The sequence below is a fragment of the Ciconia boyciana genome, chromosome 30 (assembly GCF_034638445.1).
Source record: "Ciconia boyciana chromosome 30, ASM3463844v1, whole genome shotgun sequence".
NCBI lineage: Eukaryota > Metazoa > Chordata > Aves > Ciconiiformes > Ciconiidae > Ciconia > Ciconia boyciana.
Genome location: NC_132963.1, coordinates 428,443 through 440,706, shown reverse-complemented (window position 1 = coordinate 440,706; position 12,264 = coordinate 428,443). Strand labels below are relative to the sequence as shown.

Below are 12,264 nucleotides of genomic sequence, written 5' to 3'. Positions count from 1 at the left end.
GGAATTGCAAGCCTCGAAGTCAAAAAACGAATAGCGCCAGGACGGCAATTGGGCCTGCCCGTCCAGCGCGTGGAAGCCTACCAATGGCTAAGCGAAGGAGGCCCTTACATTTTAATTCCAGTTGGCCCTCAACGACAACTGATAAAATTTCTAATAGACACAGGAGCACAAATTTCAATATTAACACAACAGGATGCTGAGAAGCTGGGCATGCGACCCAGAGGGCAGAGAATTAAAGTCATCGGAGTAAACGGAGCAAGTGTTAATTTGCTAAACCGCAAATGTTAATTTATGGCTCCCGGGCGAGAAGCACGTCGTCTACTCGCTTTGCAATTGAAAAGCACAATGAAAACATTTTAGGTTTTGATGTTTTGGCCGGATGAACCTGGCACCTGCCAGATGGCAACGTGTGGTTTTTCGGTACAAGTACCGACCCCAGCCCCAGTAGAAACTGGGAAGCTACAGCGCGTGTACTCCTGGATTTTCTATCGTTGCTCGCCCACTGTACTCACTTTTGCAAAAGGGAAAACCATGGAAATGGAACCCAGAACACAAAGAGGCAGTCAAAACTCTACTACAGGAATTAAAGGCATGTCAGTCACTGGGGCCAGTACACCCCCGCGACCCTATTATAGCAGAATGGGGTTTTGCAGAAGATGGTACTTACTGCAATCTAGTCCAGACCGGGCAGAGCAGGCCAAAGAGGCCTTTAATGTTTAGCTCAACCGCATTTAAAGAGACAGAACAAAGATATTCCAAGTGGGAAAAGGGACTTTTGTCTTCAGTCCGAGCAGTTAAACAAGTTGAGCCACTAAGGGATCACCTGTCCGGAAAAACCCCGCCGGGACTTGTATTGTTTTGCCCTTCCAGGAACGATACCGGGAATGATACCAGCACACCTCCCCTGGAGATCAGGTTAACAATCGGAGGATCGCTCATCCTTCTCACAGGAGCAATCATTGCCAGCGTGAACCAAATTCAGTTCACGTGTGGACAAACCCGACCCACAGGGTGGAGACCCTCACTTCTTTTATTTATGCTAATCAATATGGTAACTCTAGTACATTCTGCACCATACATGTTTCTCAGTGATGGGTGCAATCTACTGTAACAGCAATTATAGGAGAAGGCGATGAGAGCACCTTGCTCACTGAGTTTCGAAAGGTAATTTGGGATAATGCCATTCAATTCAAAAGGGATTTCCAGTCTTAGTGGCATCCAGTTAATTTCACTTATGACCCCACTGATGGCAAAGCCACAGCTTTTGTTCTAACAATACGCAATGCTTCGGTGTACACCATCTACCCGATCGTTGCGCTGGGATTAAATCCCAATGGAACTGTCCTCCATCCGTTAGAACACAGAGCGTGGGCCCAACCAAATGGGACCAAATGGCAAACTATTGATGTGGATGCGTGTGTTGTACGCAAACAGCAGGGGTTTATTTGTGAAAGTAATACCATTAAGGGCCAAGACATTTGTCTTGACACTGAACAAAATGTTTGTCATTTGGAAATACATCCTGATGAAACCCCTGAAACGGTACTTGTATATGTTGGAAATGGATGTGCTTGCATGAGAACCCTTTGTGATTCGATATTTACAGACAACACCACTGTAGAGACATATACTCACTCCAATATCTGTATTTGTAATTCTAACAACATTATGGGATGCAACTTTAACTATTCAGCTCCTGTCACGTCTCACCAATTGATACAATGTAACTGTACATTGCATCGAGATTTATTGCCTACCCCCGTTGGAATGAATCTCACATTGAGAAGACGACTGTTGCAACACGATGACCTGAGTCAATTGCTAAAACGAACTCGGAACAACGGACAAAGAACCCTGATTACCATCCATCACGATGCAGAGAGGATACACCCTGTCCCAGAAAGAGTGAAGAAAGATGGAGAACATCACTGGTGGGAAACTCTTTTTGGATGGTCACCAACAGCAACTGGAATTTTGAATTTGACGCTGCGTCCAACTGTAGTTTTGTTAGTTTTGACCTTATTACGTTTACTGCTTATAACCATTCTGTATGTCAAAGTTTTGTGAAAGATGAAACAAATTATGTCAATCCAACATGTAAGATTTATAGAACCAACTGGGTTTATATGTGAAATGGTATATAACTAGCATTAATTGTGACACTTAAACTAAACAACTTCTCAAATAATCGGACTCTTACCACTGATCTGCAATACGCCCCATATTTATGACACAGAGGCAAGAGGTAACCATACTACCACTCTCTGAGTCGATAAAGTGGATTGACTGTAGTCATGGGGTGGAGTGTGGCAGATGCACTCGACCCCTTAACCAAACCAGTGGTAGTTTGGTTCCGGCTCCAAAGGAGGTAAAGGCCTGAGCTGTGGCCAGGTTAAGAACTCCTCTGGTCCCGACCTGTTCTCTGAAAACCCACAAAGGAGCAGAGTGACCCAGTGAGCATCGATAACATGAGCTTGGAACACCGATCACGTGATTAACACATGAAGAGCGGGCGGCTTTTCCAAGACTCATTTCTCAAGGAACAAAGAAAGCTGTGGGTACAAGGAGTCTCATGCATACCTTTCCCATCGCATGAGACAACATGCCCAGTCTCCCCCAACGTGCCCCACATCCTCGGCGTCTCCCCACACCCCCAACATCCCCCGCCCCTCCCCACCCCTCCGTCCCTGTCCCCAGGCACGACGCAGAGTGGCTGGCGCCGGAAGCCCGGGGACGCCTGGAGCGGCTGCGCCTCCCGGACCACGTGGAGGCTGAGCGGGCGCACAGAGCGCTGCTGGAGCTGGAGGCCCTTGGGTCAGCCATCTTCCCAGCATGCACTGCCCAGGGGGCACACAGCTCCTCTGCCTGCCCGCAGACACCGGGGCATGCACTGGGGGCTTCTGCCTGCTCGGGGGCACCGGGGTCCTCCGCCTTCCCAGGGCACACTGGGGGGACAGGAGGAGGCCGGGCTTTCCCAGCATGCACGGGGGCCCTCCACTTTCCCACGGGGCATTGGGGGTCGCTGCCTCCCCAGCATGCCTCGGGGTCCTCTGCTTTCCCAGCACGCACCACGGTCCTCCACCTTCCCAGGGGGCATGGGGCGAGGGGGTGGGGTGCGCAGTGGGTGGGGCCCGTGGTGGGCGGGGCGTGCGACTCTGCTTCCTCCCCCCCTCAGCGCGGCAGTGGAGAGCGCGGGGTGGCCCGGGCGGAGGCACAGGCCCGGGTGGAGGCCGCCCGCATCGAGGGCGAAGCTGCCATCCTGCAGGCCAAGCTGAAGGCGGAGGCCATCGCCACAGAGACGGGGTGGGGCTGGGGGAGGGGGAGTCATGCGGGGGGGCGGGGCCCACCCTGGGGAGGTGCCCCATGCTAGCCCTGCCCCAGGAGGCGGAGCTGTCACAGCTGGAGCGGCTGCAGGCCCAGGAGGTGCGGGCCCAGCGGGCGGGGGGGGAGGCGGAGGCGGCGCGGGCCCAGGGCTGGCAGACGTGGAGGCCTCAGGGGGGGGGGAGGTGGCGGCTGCCCTGGGGCCCGAGACCACCTGAGACATCGCCCAGGCAGGGCCCGAGCTCCAGGTGAGGGGCGGGGCTTGGTGGGGCAGGGCCACCGGGGTGGGGCCAGGGGAGGGTCTGGGGGGTGGAGCTAACTGGAGGGGGTGGTGCCCGAAGGAGGCGTGGCCACCTGGAGAGGGTGAAGCCTGTTGAAGGGTGCAGAGGCGGAGCCTTGGCTGGGGGGTGGGGTCTTGCTGGAGTGGGAGGGGCTTTGCTGGCATGGAGTCTTCAGGGGGTGGGGCCTCCATGGGGTGGAGCTTCTCATGATGGGGTGTGGCTGGAGGGTGCAGGGAGTGTTGGGGTGGGGTTTGCTGAGGTGGGGCGTGGCCTGCCGGGAGGCGTGGCCAGCACTGTGCCCACCCCCAGGTGAAGCTGCTGCAGGGCCTGGGGCTGCAGTCCACCCTCTTCACCGACGGCACCGCCCCCCTCGGCCTCTTTGCCACTCCCCAGGGGCTGCTGGGGCTGGCCCCTCCTCAGAAAGCTCCCCCGCCATGCCCCACCCTCTGAGGACCCAGGCATCTGGGCTCCCCTCCCTCCCTGGGACCCCAGTGTCCAGAGCAGCTGGAACCAGCCCAATAAAGCGAGCAGGGGGCAATGGTGGTGTCTGCGTGATGCTGTGATGTCATAGTGATGCAGGGCCTGGGGCAGTGATGGCAGAGGTGGCAATGCTTGCAGTTGCAGCTGCATAACTGTTAACTCCCCAGTGCCCATGGGGCGGGGTGCTGGGGGCTGTGATGTCAGCGATGAGGGCAGCGGGGGCAATACTGTCATAGTCCTGGGGGGGTCGGGAACTGCAAGGTCAGCAGTTGGGTACCGGGACAAGCAATGTCACAGTGACGCCAGGGGCTGCGGTGCTGTAGCCCAGAGGACCAGGGGACCGTGAGGTCAGAGCTAGGTCGGTATGGGGGGGCCTGTGATTTCACAGCGGCACAGCGACCCCCATATTGCATAATCGGGTAGAAGGGACCTCGTAATACCCAGCCTTGCACACTCGCCTCTGGCCTATCCAGTACTCGGGTGGGGGCTGCCAGGGGAGCGTCAGGCCAGAGCCCGCAGCCCACAGGAGCCTCTGGCCCCTCTCCCATGTGGTTTCCCTTGCTCCGGTCTCCCCAGTCGCTGCCCCACGGACCCCCCACGAACCGTGGGCTGGCTCCGAGTGCTGTGCTCGTCAGGAAGGGGTTCAATAAGCAGGCAGGACGGGCTGCGCTGGTCATGCCTAGGGCATAGCGTGACCAACCAGCAAGCTATTTTTGCGTGATGGACCCTTTTTATCCCTCTATTTTCCCCTACTTGTTCCTCCCCGAATCCTCTGGATCCTTCCATTTGGTTCTTCCCCAAAACATCTTGCGTGATGCAGAGACGTTCATCCCGAGCACCCCTTGAGTTGTCCTGTGGGCACGCTGGCACTTACTCATCACGATAGGTTTCATACCTGGACCGCGGGGCCGAGCTTTTCCCAGGACAGCCCTGGCAGGAGCCCGGGCGGGCTGCGCCTTCCTTTGAGTCTGTAATTTGGGTTCCTGCTGCTGTGCCCCTGCTCTCCTCTGGGCTTGTGAAGACAGGTGGGCCGATGAGCCCTGTGGTGGGACATGGAGAAGCTGCTGCAGGGTATTTTTTGAGGTGGCGGGGGGGGGTTTCTCCACCTGCTGGGCTCCGTTGCGGGTGTGCAGACAAGCTTTTATCATACAAGCTGATGTCCTCTCACAAGTCCAGGTATAAATTCCAGCCTCTCGCCTCGCACAGCCCTTCCCAGCCGACCCTTCCACCCCCAAGGAACGCGCTCCTGGAGCAGGAGGCTTGGTTGTCGCGGATGGAGTGAGAGTGCACTTCACTCGTAAGAGAGAAGTAAAAATAGAGTTTATTGATACAGAATAGGGAGTTAACAAAGTTCAATGCGACAGTGGTTTAACAAGATTTGATGGCAAGGTACACTTGATTATTTACTGCATAGAGGACAGGGTCAGACAAAACTGTCAGGGAGACCCTCCCGTTGAGTCATGAGGTTCGGAAAAGGATCCCCTTGCTTTCTAAACTCCTTCTCAGAGAGGAGTCTAGGTGCGGCTACATCCAATCCTAGTCCCAGCCTTGGTCAACGGTTTATGTCTAAAGGATTATATGCGCACAATCAATCCTTTATATCACTTAGCTAAGATTTCAAAGTTTAGCATGCTATTAGTCACTTACCGAGGATGTGTTGCGGCAAGGAATCCCTCAACCTCGAGGAGTAACCTTGAGAGGCGTCCCTGCTCAAGGGGAGATCCTGGCGTGCAGCCCGCTGCCGTGCAGGAGAGCTCAAAGGGCCCTGGGCTGTCCACTATTTAAGGAGTAAGATGATTGACTTATGGTCATATTTGCATATCGGCAAGACGTTTAGATCACTGCGTCAGGCAGCCCTTGGTCAAGGTCCAGCATAAGCTGGATGCAGCTATCAGGATGACTCCCACTGATGGTTACTGCTTGTGCAGGGAGGGGGGAGCACACCGCCACATTGGTGCTGCTGCCAGCTGCCTCCTAAGGGGTTTGTAGGTCCCCGTTGCGCAGCCAGCCCAAATTGTACGTTAAACGTGAATAGCAAACGGGCTGCTGCTCCCGGACTCGGTGAATTACCACGTGTGTCAAGGAGGCGCGTTTACGCGGTAGCACCTGGCCCCGTATCATGAAGGTTTCCATCCCTACAAACCCAGTGTCCCCACGTAAGCCGCTCTGCAGCGCGCAACGCTCTGGTGTTCGCAGGGCTGTCCTTCCCCGGGGTTCCCTACACCAACCCCTATTTCTTGACCGCAGCAAAGGAGTCCTGCCCTCCAAACTGAAATCCCGTACCCCCCCAGGTACTTACCAGGTCACACAAATCAAAATACATATGGACTGTGCAAACCCAATTCCTCACTTTTTAACGAGCACAGCTGTGGTGGCTGCAGGGGCTGTCATTCCCCTCGGTTCCCTGCTCCCATCTGTATTTCCTGATATCGGTAAAGTTTTGCACTTCAAATTCAAACCCCACACCTCCCGGTGCACTACCCAGTCCCATACGTAACCTCCTCGCACCTCTTGACCCACAGCTTACCAATGCAGCTATGGAAACAAATGCAGCTATGGATATACACATATGGATATCTGTACCTCACAGAGCATTTTCATTGCAAAGTTGCCTGCAGCGTATTAGTAGCTTTCACAGCAGATCGCAAGCTGCTTGCAGTGTTGTGGCCGCTCGGGGACCGTGAGTGCAGGCAGAGCTGCCTGCTGCTTCCGAACGTACCTCCTCCACCGACAAACCGTGCTGCCTGCGTGCCACAGGGAGCAGACAACAGGGCATCTGACAGCTTGCCCCCAGTCTCTCGGGGCAATTGGCCACAACCACGGTCAGCTCAGGCTTGGGCTGCCTTGGGCAGTTCTAGCACAATTAAAGCAGGAGCATCAGGTGAGCTACAGCCCTGATCTGAACGGGGCACAGCGATGGAAAAGGGGTGTTTCAGGTGGCATGAGAGGTCCCTGTGCCTGCAGGGGTGGGCGAGGGTGCCCGGGTGGGGTGTAGCAGCCCTGTTGGTCAAGCTGGCCCCACGCTGGTAACGACCCTGTGCTTAACAGCAGAGCCAGGGTCAGCCCCAGCCCGGCCCCTGCGCTGGGGACTGGCCTTGCGAATTGACTGTAGGTGTTGGAGAGGGCGTGGGGGAGGCGGTTCAGGCAAGAGGACACATTTCAGGCCTCCCTGACATGACCTCTCCTCCCTGCACAAGAAGGGGAGCAGTCTGAGCTCCAGATGGGCAAAGATGCGCATGGGAGCCACCCATGCAACAGCAGTTGTTGGAAGAAAGACTGGAGAAGCGCAAGGGACTGAAAATAGGCAGGACATCCTCCCAAACACATGACCAGGAGACTGGCAAAACCTAAATGAAGGTTAGGTGTCAGGGGAGAGGAGCCTGCCAGCCCTTTTTTGAAGGCAGCAGGACAACAGCATCAAAACATCAAGGATGGAGAAGAAAGATGGAGAAGAAAGAAAACCAGCCCACTCCAGTGTGGCCTTCTCTTGCCAAAGAGCTCTCCAGCCCCATCACCTTCACTGCTGCACCTACGAGCCACCAGGGACCACAGCCACTGGTGTGAACCAAGGGGCACCAGCTCCACGGAGTGTGTGCTTGCAGCAAAGTTAGAAGCGTTAATGGCTTGCACGTTGGTACAGCCCTTGGCAAGACAGGACACAGAGCAGCCTGCAGCTCCTGGAGGAATGGCCCTTGCAGGCCGGGAGCTCACTCGGCCCTAAGAAGCTGGAGGAATCACAGCCCTGCCTGCAGCACCAGCAGAATGAGTGCTGGAATCTGGTGGAGAAGGTGCTGGAGGTGGAGAATCATAGAATCATAGACTCACAGAATGGTTTGGGTCAGAAGGGACCTTCAGAGATCATCTAGACCTACCCCCACCCCACCATAGGCAGGGATATCTTCCACTAAATCAGGTTGCTCAAAACCCCGTCCAACCTGACCTCAAACTCTTCCAGGGATGGGACATCCACAACTTCTCTGGGCAACCTGTGCCAGTGTGCCACCACCCTCATCGTAAACAATTTCTTCCTTACATTCAATCTAGATCTACCCTCTTCCAGTTTCAAACCATTGCCCCTTGTCCTGTCACTACAGGCCTCGGTAAAAGTCTCTCTCCATCTTTCTTATAAGCCCCCTTTATATATTGAAAGGCCACAAGAAGGTCTCCCCAGAGCCTTCTCTTCTCCAGGCTGAACCACCCCAACTCTCTCAGCCTTTCTTCACAGGAGCGGTGTTCCAGCCCCCTGATTATTTTCATGGCCCTGCTCTAACAGGGCCATGTCTTTCTTGTGCTGGAGACCCCAGAGCTGGATGCAGTGCTCCAGGTGGGGTCTCACCAGAGCAGAGTAGCTTCCCCCATGTCAGACCGAGCCAGCTCCAAGTCAGACCCACCGCTGGCCAAAGCTAAGCCCAGCAGCAGCAGTGGTAGGACTCTGTGATAACATGGTTAAGAAAAGGTAAAACAACCACTGAACAACAGCAGCTGGGAGAGAGGAGTGAGAATATGTGAAGACAGAAAGGACTTTGTCCTTCAGAAGACAAGTGTTTTCCATGGCTACTTCTATTCTTAATTGCCAACATGTAATTATTGTCTTACATGTAATTATTGTCTTAAAAGCTAGGACATCAGCATTGCAACCCAGCAAATACAGGATCAACACTATAACAAGTCACCATCCTGTAGAGACTTTCTCTCCAGCACTTAATGGTAGCAAGTTTCACTATATATACACACTCAAGGTCCACTTTCTTCAAAATATCAGTGAAATCTTCTCTAAGGGGCTTCAATGAATGAAGATATTTATAGATACTTTCATGAAACCATAATTTTTGTTTTCACGGGTATCAAGTGCTATCAGAAGAAAAAGCTTGTGGCTCAGTATGCAGAAGTGATGTCAAACATGAATGAGAAGGATACACAAGTGCATAGCATTAAGTGCATAGCTTAAGGAGGGCTTTTTCCATATGCTTTTGAAGTACACTGGTACCCTGTGTACCTCATCAAAACGATTGTATAAAGACAGCTGATGGTTAATACAGCCGATATCACAGGAATACAAAAAGTAAGCCAGTCACACTCTTGCTTTGACTTGAATATTCAGGAAAAAAAAAAATCTAAAGACCCATACATTTAGATACAGATTAGAAGGTTTCTACACCTCTTATATACCGCCAAAGAACATGTTACACTGCTTATAAGAACAAGCCTGTTCTATACAATTTACAAGGTGACAAAGCCCATGGTAAAGCTTTACTATAGTAACACCAACACATTTCAAAGAAGAATATGCTGATGCTTTCAGAGATGACTTTCTGCAGTAAAACCAAAGCAACAGGGCGCATCAACCTTTTCTCTCCACGAGACAGGTCCGTACATTTCTTCTTGAAGGACATCTTCTGGCATACAAAAGACAGGATTGACAGCCTTCATTTGTTCTTTGCCTAATAAAGACAGTCCAGCAATTCCACGTAAGGTGTGAAATGGAACCACCTGGGAGAAGAAAGAAAGTTTGTGTTCATCTCCAAAAGCCATCCAGCTTTCATTTGTACAGGATAAAGCTTTTGTTTGTTAGCAAGAAAACTGCAAACCTCCATGGCTGAAGACGATGCTGCAACTGAATAAACTTTTGTCTTGCCTGTCAACACATATCAGAGCAATTTCCGTGGCATGCGTTTACAGCACTATGATTTACTCGGAGATGCTTGTAGATCGTTTGCTGCTAAGACAATTTTCAACTCCGCATTCAGCAGGAAGCACTCGCATGTCCCCAGTAACACGTAATGGCATCGGACAGCAGAGGCAAAGATAACAAAGACTGGAAAGGTAAATTTGATCACCTCCAAATGCCTCTTCCATAAATTCCCCATTTACTCTTCAGCAACAATATAATGCTCTTTAACAGTCTCTGAATACAGAGCTTTGCTGTAAAATCTTAAGAGGGGAGCAGCAACCTACTGTGCTATAAAACTGAAAGGACAAAATACAAGGAAGAAAAAAAACCCACCACCCAAAGAGACAGCAGCAGTTATCTGGTATCCCAGTATTCCTTCACTGCATGAACTTTCCCCCAAAGCATCTGTCATCACACAACCGCAAGAGACTATTTAAAGGCTCATGGCACGAGCATCCCGTCAGCAGCGTTAATTAGTCATTCTACAAAATCCTTTCTAAAATTACCCATGGGGTCTGGTGCAGGGTACATCCTGTTGGTATAAGTGGATCTTATCATAAAGGTTGTATATGGCAGCAAACTGAGGGGAATTATCATGTTATAACCACACGTAGGAGCCCCAACCACTGGTCACAGCCCAGAAGGTAAAACTACACTAGCATAACAAATCCTGCTCCTCGGTGGTTTGGCAAACACATTGCAGGTATGGTCAAAGCACACGGATGTCTATGTTTACTTGCTCCTTCTCAGAACCAATATGTGGCCATTAGAGGAGGGGTAAAATAAGTACCTAATAAAATAATACTTAAAAGAACAGTACACCTTAGGAACAGCAAGGCAAACTTTCCTTGTGTAGATGGGCATGACCAGAAAGGGGAATGTTCCCCACTGGCAAGGGTGTAAATGAAGTTACTCATTGCAGACTCAGCCTCTTGATGAACAGGACGTATTTTCAGGGAAGCCTGAATGCCTAGGTGATGTTTGGCCAGGTCATCCTCTGCTCCTTTCTGCAATTCTTCTTTAAAAGCAAATACAAAAGGAAAAACCTGCTAATAAGCACAACTGCTATATTAGGTTCCAAGCAGCTAGTTCCTGATGACTATAAAGGTTTCTCTGTCTTCTTTTTCTTAAGTGGTTCAAAACTTGAAATACAATCACAATGTCAAATCAAAAGACTACAGTCTAAAACTAATTTTTTTTAAAAAACCTAACAGGATCTGTTAGCAATGAGTTTCTGCAGGTTTCTGGGTCAAAGCAAAGACACCTGTAAGCAGCAGTGTTTCTATGGCTGTGCCCACTTCCGCAATAGATACGCTAGGTAAAAATAATACAAAAGGACTCCTAACATAACATGCAAAGACGCCCAAAGGTGCCTGCGTTAGGTATAGAAGAACTCTGCAAACTTGGTCTTCTGGCAAGAGAGAAATAGCTCAAGTTTAATCCCAAGACCAGAAAAGCATTAGGACTTTGAACATTTAAACATTTACATGCTTTTCTTGGGGCATTCTGAAGAGAAAAAGGTCTTTCTGTGAGCTCCTCAGAAATTAACAAACCTTTCCATTTTAACACCCCCAAACCACTTTCCAAGTGGCAGAGAAGAATAGAGATCCCCTACCCCACCAGTGCAAAGAATGTATCGGCTTACAAAGAAACAGAAAGCTGCATCAGTTGGTAACACATCTGTGGAGAAAGGAAAAGACAGCTGTAATAAAAATAGCTACAATTTCCCCCAACCTTTGCCAAATAAGCAGCCAAGTGTTCTAGAGGAGTTGCACTGAGGTCTTGTAACACCTTTAATTTTATCTGATGAGCGCCCTTGAAAGACATGATCTTAATTTGCCACTTTACTTGGCCAATCTCAATTACTTCCATTTGAAACGAGACAGAACAGACCATGTTAAATAAACCTTAACGTGCTCTCAGCCACAGGGAAAATCCATACCACCAGCCTCTTCATAATGATACCCCCAAATCTTCCTCCATCTAGACAAATGCCAGTGAGAGGATTCATTCAGTGGGTGGGCTGGCACAGAACAGACATTGGGCTGTAGGGATTCTGAATAGTAATTTCTGACTCATTTAGCTCAGGCAAAAGCACCAAGTGTTGAAGACTAATTAACCCACAGTGGTCTCTAGAAGCTTACAAATTGGTGCTTTTTTTTTTCTAATAGTATTTTTACCGAGATCTTCTAAGTGGTCTTGTGAGAAACAATTTGCATGGTATGTGTTTTGTGAACCAGAATTAAGAACAGCAACTGACCACGGTGTGGGATGTCGCAGTGCAAGTGCAATGTAAAATATCACGTGCTCCCCAAGTAAGCCTTCTAAAGCAACTCTACCCTATTCTTTCCCTCTAATTAAACTGCAGCTTTGCAGAACGCTTACGTCTGGGTCACAAGTTACACTCAGATGAGAAAAAACACTTTTTCAGTTGAAGATTTCCATTAAGAAAACTTTATTTAGTTAAGGTTTGTTTACTATGTCTCCTGGTCTGTCAGCAAATCCTCCCAT

At 50.7% G+C, this 12,264-nt stretch overlaps 1 protein-coding gene across 11 annotated transcripts in view; it reads right to left on the bottom strand.

The window, feature by feature from the left end:
- The window catches only part of LOC140645032 (olfactory receptor 14J1-like), a 38,577-nt gene that overhangs the window by 17,198 nt on the left and 9,115 nt on the right, over positions 1–12,264 (bottom strand). The window contains exons 7-8 of one of the 11 annotated variants that reach the window (XR_012039916.1): positions 5,730–9,572; positions 5,386–5,648 (exon numbers count right to left, since the gene is read on the bottom strand). The exons of 9 other annotated variants lie outside the window; for them this stretch is intronic. The gene's annotated coding sequence lies outside the window, so the exon portion shown is untranslated. Of the gene's footprint in view, positions 1–5,385; positions 9,573–12,264 lie in introns of those variants that run through there. One more of the 11 variants, XR_012039915.1, reaches the window with a different exon arrangement.